The 9,716-nt window shown below is 38.6% G+C and overlaps 1 pseudogene; it reads left to right on the top strand.

Moving 5' to 3' along the window:
* The first annotated feature begins 4,918 nt into the window (after positions 1-4,918).
* LOC132056326 (subtilisin-like protease SBT3.4) lies at positions 4,919-9,148 on the top strand (annotated as a pseudogene).
* Positions 9,149-9,716: the final 568 nt, after the last annotated feature.

Here is a 9,716-nt window from a genome sequence, read left to right as displayed (position 1 = left end):
TATTCTTATTGAATTGGAAGGTGTTGGCGAAGTAGTATGTTGATTGAATTGTTTTGAAAGTCATATGAATCGAATTGAATCGAATTGAATATGAATTGAATGTTGTTAGTAAGATTGTTGGCATTGTTGTTGATATTGTGGCGAGTTTCATTCTCGGGTTGTTGTTGTTGAATTGGGCCGAGTTAGAATCTCGGGATGGCGCATTTACGGGAAATCTTTCAGCCGAAATTTTGGTAGACAAGAGTTACTTTGAGAATGTACTTCTAAATGCTCTAATTGAGTTTTGGTAAATGTGACCAATTTGTAGATTTTGGTGGAGTTGGAACTTGAATTTGGAGTCACGCATGAGGCGGAAAAGGTATGTAAGACTTCACTTTCCTTTCTTGGCATGTCTTAGACGTAGTAGGCTTGAATACGGGCCTCGGGGACAATCCCTTTCCTAGAAATCCGAGATTGAAAATTAGTTACTATTCATTCAGTAAGATTGAAGTAAATGTCCATGAATGGTTGAAAGTAAGGTCTAAACACTTAGAACTTGCATGATTAACACCCGACCACCCTACAGCTCTCATAAGTAATGTCATGAAACGCCTTATACGTAAAGCGTGTACACCACCTCATTTGATCCGAGGTGGGCCCACTATCCCCGAATTCTCTCCTATTGTTCCATTAGGCTTATTTCCGTACTATAGTCAATGGAAGTTCTTGGTTATCGTCCCGACTGCCAAACAATAGCTGTTTTAACCAAACCCTTGACCCCAATGAGTGATTTTCCTTACTAAAAGTTTACAAATGTTTTCCAAAGTATTCATTTTTCTCCAAAAACCAAGTTTTATAATATTGAAAGCCTTAATGACTAAGACAACGATTATGGTTCTATGATGATAATGACGATGCCAGAGATGAGAAAAAGTATGATGAACATGTCAAGGATATGTTCTTACGACGGATATGACGATATGGAATGTTAAGCTACTTCTTGGGTTTCTGGCTCTACTTATGAGCGATATTTTTTTCCTAAGATTCCAAAGTACACGAAATGTTATCGTTCGTAACCCTACCTCTACGTTGTTCATGATGTTGCTTTTCATTGATAGTCTCGCCTTAAAGTACTCGTTCCCTCAGGGTGAGACAAAGCGATCCCGGTTAATCCATAATGTAATCGGAGGTCACCGACCTTACGTCACTCCGATAGACACATGACCTTCCTTGGGCTCCCATGCATGCTGTTTATATGATAATGTATATGATACATGATATTGATGAATGTACATGTATATGTGGGGAATGGGGAGGACCGTGTCCACCGATTCGGTGGCTTATCATCCGGACGCGGGATGCCGGACGCGGGATATGGGAGAGCCGTACGCGGCGTCTGTTTATGTGATGTATGATATATATATATATATATATATATATATATATATATATAATATGTTACACTTGGGACACTGTTGGGGAGGGGGGTGGGAGAGCCGATGAATTCGGCGTCTGTAAATGCGAGTAAAAAGTACCGTTTTTCGAAAGGTATCTGTATTCTATGTACAAAAATAAGGAACACCGTGTTCAGAAAAAAAAGCTAGGCATGCATGGCCTCCGCTGCTCCGAGTGGCACTCACATGTACGGTTACTCCTTTATCCTATGATACGGTCTATGCTTCCATACGATTATTACTGCGCACGAAGTTACGCTTTTACACGTGATATGTTCCATATGTACGAATCATGACTTCCCATGATATGTCTCGTGTGTACGAATACTCTCTTTTTACATGATATGCTTTCTGAAATTTCTTACTATGTTGTCCTTTGTTCATGTCTTACATACTCGGTACATTGCTCGTACCGACCCCTCTCTCTTCGGGGGCCGCGTTTCATGCCGCGTGTGCACACCCGTATGGGTTAAAGTTAATATAGAAGATGTTCCGGCGAAGTTGGCAAGCTCCATTTGGCCCTCGGAGTGTAGCCGAGTCGTAGCACACGTGCCAAGATTTCTCGATTACGGTTAGAGACTTTGCGTACGTAGTCGTGGGTACTGTGAGTCGATGCCGTCGGTGGCTTCATAGGCCAATGTGTCGCCTTTGTATTATGATATAAGTGTTATACAGCTACAAATTCGATTTGCTCGGAAAGCAACAGAAAGAATATTTTTAGTAAGCTTTGTCATGTGTATTTGACTTAGAGAAAAAAAAAATTTACGCATGGAATAAGAGTCAGAGGGTTCGCTCGGCCCTAGGTAAGGGTCGGGTGCCCATCACACCCTGATCCAGATTGGGGTGTGACACTTTACTGGAACGAAAGCTGTAGAAAGGATGGGATAGGGCCCCGTCATACCCACATGCATACACATCTCAAAAAGGGCATATCAAAACCGACCGTAGCTCAAGGATCGAATGGAGCGTACCGACCATTAGCTCGATCCAGCGGTCCCTATCGGCGGAACCATCCGTTGCTCCACATACCGCGGAGCATGAACGGCAACATCCCCCACAACGGGGAGTCAGTACGGATAATGTACTGAGCATGTAAAGCATAAGAGCAACATCATATATATATATACACACACACACACACACACGCGGGCACACACGTACGGGAATCATGGATAAGATGCGAACTCCATATATATATGTTTCGAAATAATAAGATCCGAATGCATGTACTTGTATGAACTAGTATACGCACCGAATACGCGTAAACCTATATATAAGCGACAATGCCTGCGCGGGCGCATAATATGCATGCTCATGCCTATCAATGAAGGTCATACATCTGTGTATATGTGCGTATATAACCCCTGGTATATGCGCGTATATAACGCCTGGCTTTTTTCTCATATCACATCGGCCTCTTGCGGCCATCATCATATACATTGCTACGATACTTGCGGCCTGATTCTCATGTCGTCATCGTAGTGCACCAGCTGATCAGGTGGTAATGCGTATATAACGCCTTCTCCTTTCCACACTTCATATACATATAATACTTGCGTATATAACGCTTTCTGGTCACGGGTCAACATACATATATATATAAATGAATGTAATGCATGAATAACTGTATACATAAAACTGGACCCATGAACAGAAGGAATAATCATAAAGGGGGTACACGAACATCAAAGACTGAAATACTCCTAATACTTCTAAAAATAGAGTAATATGAAATCTCGCTTACTCGCTTGTTGGATCACATCATAGGATCATGCCAAAAGAAGAAAAGGATAGCCTTAACATACCTCGACGTGTATCAAATCGTCCAACTCCTACTTCTCGACTTGTAAATCTACAATTAAAATAACATAGACCTTCATTAGACTATGTACTTCACTTACTAACCTCCTTTAGATGCATAGAGAGCTTAATGAATCATGGACAACATTTCTCTCATAAGCTTAACAACCCTTCAACTTCTCATTCACTTTAATATCAACCATAACAACAATAACAACACTTATATATCAAAATATATTCCAATCCATTCCCAATCATCTCTTAAAATAACCCTAAGTTACTATTTTGTCTTTCATCAACTTACCACTTTCACAACTATCCTCTCTTTACTTAGAATCACTAAAACTCTTGACACTCAAATTAACTACAAAGGTAGAAATCATTTACATACCTTGAGGGGTCAAGAATCCCAAGAATCACTTCAACTTCAACTCCCTAAACTCCACAACTTTAAGAAACCCTAGAAGCAACCTTTCTTCTTCACCATCTCGGGTTTACGGGGCCCGGGTCTTGTCAAATCCTCACTAATATGATGAAAAATATTGGAAGAGAATATATTAGGGTCTTCTGATTCTTGGAAGGAGGAAAATATGAAATGAAATCGTGACCCACATATTTATACTTGGAAGCCAAAAAGGCTACAGCGGTCAGGTTCGACGAGCGGGTCGACGGCCTGTCGACATGTTGACGGTCCGTCGACTTGCCCGTCGACCTGCGCCTGCAAATGCATAGCTGCTGGATCCCATCGACGCCGCACGTTGACGGTCCGTCGAACATGTCGACGACTCGTCGACGTTGACTGGTGTCCTGCAGATTTTTCTGGTTCGGTTTAGATCGCGTCGACTCGATTCGCTTAACTTTTATAGATTGCCAGGAATATCTGCTGGTACCCTTATACACGAGGTAAGACATTTTCTACCTCCAAAATCGGGCTCGGGTCTCTATTCCAAGGGCATACCCGACTGGAAAACCATATGTTCTACCACCACGAAAATGAGGGGTGTAACAAGGAGGAACTTTTTTAAATTGCAGCAACTGAAGCAAAGGAGGACTGTTGAATATTGCTTTCAATTACTGCAGTAATTTTCTTGAGTGTTGAATATTGCTTTCAGTTACTGCAGTAATTTTTTTGTTAGAATAATAAGTAGATTAGTTCTAGGATGAGTCTACTTTATTTGAATTTAAATTTTAGAAAGAGATTAGGTTGTTTTTATTAGGATTTTAAAATTGTTGTGCAGAATTTCTGTTGTTCAATTGCCCATTTAAAGCCCCTTTATGCTCAATAAAATAATGGAGAAACTTTTTCAATTAACACTTTCAAACCTTTTTGCTGCCCCATCTTTTAAAAAAACAACAAATAATGTAGGTTATCTGCTATGAAGCTGATCTGATAATGTAAATATGAGTTTAATACTTACTCAATGCATAAGAGGAGTTAGTACTGTTAATGAAAAAATTACTCATTTATTCAATTTATACATGCTTTAAATGATGAAACGTCCTTAACAATGTGAAATATTCAAATCCAAAGGTAAAACATGTCAAATCCAAGCCAAGCATACTGCTATAGCTGAATATTTCCTTCCAAATGAGTTACTGAGTCAAAATTACTATTTGTAACGGAGACTGGTGTCAAAGGTTGTTCATCGAAACTAGTTCTCTAGTCCTCTATTTAATACCAGAAAATGAGCATCAACCACTTTCTTCCATATAACTTGGCTTTCACTGCTCTACTTCTTCTCTTCAACTTGTCGGATGTCATTTTCGGAATTTATGCAAATGGTGCAATCAAAGTGAGTATATCAATATTAGTTAATCTGCAATTTCTTTTGGTTATGGTTACATAATATTAATGACATCTCAGGCAATTAGTTCATTATGGTAAAACTAATGGTATCACAAATGACTGTTAAATATAAAGGTTCATATTGTTTACATGGGAAGAAGGCAACATGATGATGCAGAACTCACAACATCAGCTCACCATCAATTACTTACTTCTGTCCTTGGAAGGTAACTAAGAAATGACCAACACATTGATTTCTCCTAATTAATATATGTGCAAGACAATTTAGTTCCAACTTCATGTTTTCTCCTGCTAAAGTCCAGAAGCAGCAAGAGATTCAATCATCTACAGTTACAAACATGGTTTCTCTGGCTTCGCAGCCAAGTTAACAAAATCTCAAGCCAAAAAGATTGCAGGTAAATGATTGTACTACTTTGTAACCTCTCTACTTCTAGCTAGTTAAAGTAGGACTTTGAAAAGGTTAAAGATGATGACATACTTGTTGGTTAAATTTGGCGTATAAAAGCTTAACTGTTATTACTATAGTTAAGTACTTGGATTCAGTGATTCACACTATAGTTAAGCTTACCCCTCATTGAATTTGTTGCAGAGTTACCTGATGTAGTCCATGTGGTTCCGAATCACTTATACAAGTTGCACACAACAAGAAGCTGGGATTACCTTAGCCTTTCCACATTTTCTCCACCAACAAACCTCCTTCATGAAGCCAACATGGGAGATGGTATCATCATAGGTGTCCTTGATACAGGTGAAACTCTTTCTTTAATCCTTTCATTAATGCATTCATAAAGACAGGAATTTCTAGTAGAAAGTACCAAATGCAGTACAAAGTCACTTGTTATGTTTTCAAAACTATAAATTACGTACTCACCCAAAATGCAGGAATATGGCCAGAAAGTGAAGCATTCAATGACAAAGGCCTTGGGCCAATCCCTTCAAAATGGAAGGGCCACTGTCAGTCTAGTAAAAACTTTGATCCAGCTAAGGCATGTAACAGGAAACTAATTGGAGCAAAATACTTTTTAAAAGGTTTAGAAGCAGAGCTTGGACGGCCGATAATCAAGGATCCAAATTTTCTTAAGAATGAGTTCGTGTCACCAAGGGATAAAAATGGACATGGCACACACACATCAAGCACCGCAGGTGGCTCCTTCGCACCAAATGCCAGTTACCACGGACTTGCTTATGGTACAGTTAGGGGTGGTGCACCCAAGGCTCGGCTTGCTATGTACAAGATGTGTTGGTACTGGCCTACTGGAGGATGTTACTTTGCTAATATAATAAAGGCTATTGATGAAGCAATTCATGATGGAGTTGATATTTTATCACTATCCCTTGGCATACCTACTCCTCAGTACTCTGATGTTGATATGCGCAGTGGCGTTGCTTTTGCATCTTTCCATGCTGTCATAAATGGAATCATAGTCGTTTGTTCGGGAGGAAACGATGGGACAATTCCCCAAACAGTAGAAAACACAGCACCATGGATCCTAACTATGGCAGCTTCTAGTATCGATAGGTCCTTTCCTACACTCATTACATTAGGCAACAACCGGACTTTTGCTGTAAGTTCTCTTTCTTAATTGAAGATAATATGTTCTCTTTCTTAATTGAAGATAATATACTTAAGAAGGAAAATAAAACAAACATCTAGAAGGAATATAGGGTCAATCCCTTTATACTGGAAAGGAGACTGGTTTTATCATCATCGTACATCCAGAGAGCTTTGATTTTGAATATGATCGGTATGTTCTTAATAAGATATTGTAATTCATCCACAAATCCCTAATTAAACAACTTGTTTTTCTTGTTTTTGCCATTTTTAGGGCTAATTTTGTGTGTTCATTGGGGATTTTAGTTTATAACTTTATTGCCGAGCTAAAATAACGTGAATTCATGGATTTTGAAGATATTGTTACACCTTAAATACAAATGATACATGGGCAACTGGAAAAGTGGTGCTTTGCTTCCTGGTTAAAGGAGATGAGTTCGAATTAGGAACAACTCTACAAGTTGTCCAGGAGGTTGGCGGCTTGGGATTGATTGTTGCTAAGAATCCAACCAGAACCTTGGATTATTATCTTCTGACTTTCCCAGTATTGGAGTAAGTTTTGATGTTGGAGCTCAATTACTCGATTACATTTGATGTTCCAGTTAGACGAACATATCCGATTCTTTTTCCTTTTGCTAAGAGAAGAGAAATCTTAAATCACTTTGTTTGGTGCTTAAAACTATCATTAAAAAATAATGCAGGAAGCCACAAGTAAATCTGAGTCCTACCAGAACTCATGTTGGAAAACCTGTTTCAACACATATTGCATCCTTCTCATCTCGAGGTCCCAATTCTGTTGCCCCTGCCATACTTAAGGTATGACTATTTGGGCATAACCAAGTTGCACACATTGTGGCACTCATGAATTCTAATACTGCATCAATAACAAATACAACACCTATGCTTTAATTCCAAGTAAGTTGGGGTTCACTTGCACTCAAGGGTGTGACATAGTGAATAATAAAATGTGTTGAGAACCATGAGGTCTCAGGTTCATATCCAGCAGAGTCAAAAACGCTAGATGATTTCTTCCCATCTGTCCTAACCATGGTGGATAGAGTTACATGGTACCTGTTGCAAGTGGTTGAGGTGCAGGCAAGCTGACCCAAACACCGTGGTTATTGAAAAAAAAAAAAAAAAAAAAAAATAAATAATAAGTTGGCATTTTGTGCACTTTATTTTTGAAATGTATGAAAGTAAATTTTCAATGTTGAAAGAAAACCAGAAGTTTTCTATACTTTTCACTAGTATATAAATCACAGATAAGACTAAAACACTCAAAGAAAACATAAATACCTAACAAATTAATGTGGGCAAAACATAGTCTTAACTAATAGGTATCACCTATATAGATATTTTTCCTACATTCTACTGTATTTTTTTCTAAGTCTGTGTGAATTCCAACAAAACATAGGTCTTTCGAGACGAGTTCCTTCTACGTAATTTTCGGTCTACCTCGTTCCCTTTCAACACCTTCACTCACCATGGTTTTGCATCTACAGACCGATGCACTTGGAGATCAACTTGGACATGACCAAACCATTCCAAGCGATTTGATCTCATTTTCTCCTTGATATGTGCTACTTGCACCTTCTAAATATTGCATCATATTTCTAAGTTAATGTCTAATGTTACAGCCGGATATAGCAGCTCCGGGAGTCAATATATTGGCTGCTATTCCTCCTGAAGAAACTTCGCACGAGTTTATATCGGGAACGTCCATGGCAGCTCCACACATTTCTGGCATTGTCGCCTTGCTCAAGTCAATGCATCCACATTGGTCTCCAGCTGCTATCAAGTCTGCACTTGTCACAACAGGTCTTTGCAGATCCAGTTTGCCATATGCTTTATTTATCTTTTGGTCCTTCTAAATCAACATGTCTTAGCAATAACATTTTCTTACCATAAGTTTGAATATTGTGCATGCAGCATGGCAAACGGACCCTCATTACGGGAACCAATTCTAGCTGAGGGAATACAAATAAGATCGTTGATCCGTTTGATTTCGGTGGGGGACTCGTGAATGCAAATGGCGTGAAAGATCCGACTATGCCTTTAGTTATGATATGGGAGAGTCTGACTATGTTTTTAGTTATTTGTGCCCAATGGGCTATAACACTAGTGCCATCGGTAGCATCATTAACGGATTTGTTACTTGGGCACTCAAAATGCCTTCGATTCTTGATTTCAATCTTCCTTCTTTAACAATATCAAGTCTCAAAGATACAGTTACTATTAGCAGAACCGTCACAAACGTCGGACCAATGAACTCCAAATATAAGGCCATCATTGAGCCTCCACTGGGCATTACCATAAAAGTAAAGCCTAAAACTTTGGTATTCAACTCCAGCACCAAGAAAATCTCTTTCAATCTCACCATTTTAACCACTCACAAATACACCACGGACTATTATTTCGAGAGCTTAACTCGGACTGACGGGGCGCACCAAGTAAGAAGCCCTATATCTGTGAGAACCGAGTTCCCAAAACTTGTTGGCTAGAGTAAAGGATGGATGCAAGAGTTTGCTAATTTATGATAAATTATTTATCTCAATGTACTTATGTAATCTATGTTTGTACCAAGGGATTCTCAACTGAGCTTCTATGCAAAATAAGACTTTTTATCCTCCCTTTACAATAACCCGTAGCAAAAGAACCCTTAAAGTGAGTTAAAAATTGAAGTCCAGAACTACAGAAACTGGTATAAATTATAGTAGTAGACTAAAAATACTAGATCAAGTAAAGGGGAACGGAGCATTCTTTAAATAGAATTAAATTTTGATGAATTCGTTTTGGAATGGCTGTGTCCACAAAGATTAAAAAAAAATTCAAGCTAATCAGAAGCACTTGTACTTGAATAGTTAGTATCATTTATCCCATTCCGTTGTTACCCGGGAAAAAAAAAATGGACAAACATCTTTTTTTTTTTTTTTTTTTGGTTAAAAGACAAATATATTTCTAAGCTATCAGCAAAATTGATGAAATGCATGGAGATCCAAGCAGCAAGATATTTAAAATACATACAAAATCGTTAGTTTACCAACTAGGCAAGAGAAAATATCAAGATAAAAACAAAATAGAAAAGATCCCACGCCTATATATGTTAATAGAAAAAACGGGAGAC

This window comes from Lycium ferocissimum, chromosome 5 (genome assembly GCF_029784015.1).
Source record: "Lycium ferocissimum isolate CSIRO_LF1 chromosome 5, AGI_CSIRO_Lferr_CH_V1, whole genome shotgun sequence".
Classification (NCBI taxonomy): Eukaryota; Viridiplantae; Streptophyta; class Magnoliopsida; order Solanales; family Solanaceae; genus Lycium; species Lycium ferocissimum.
This window is presented reverse-complemented; position numbering and strand designations above follow the sequence as displayed.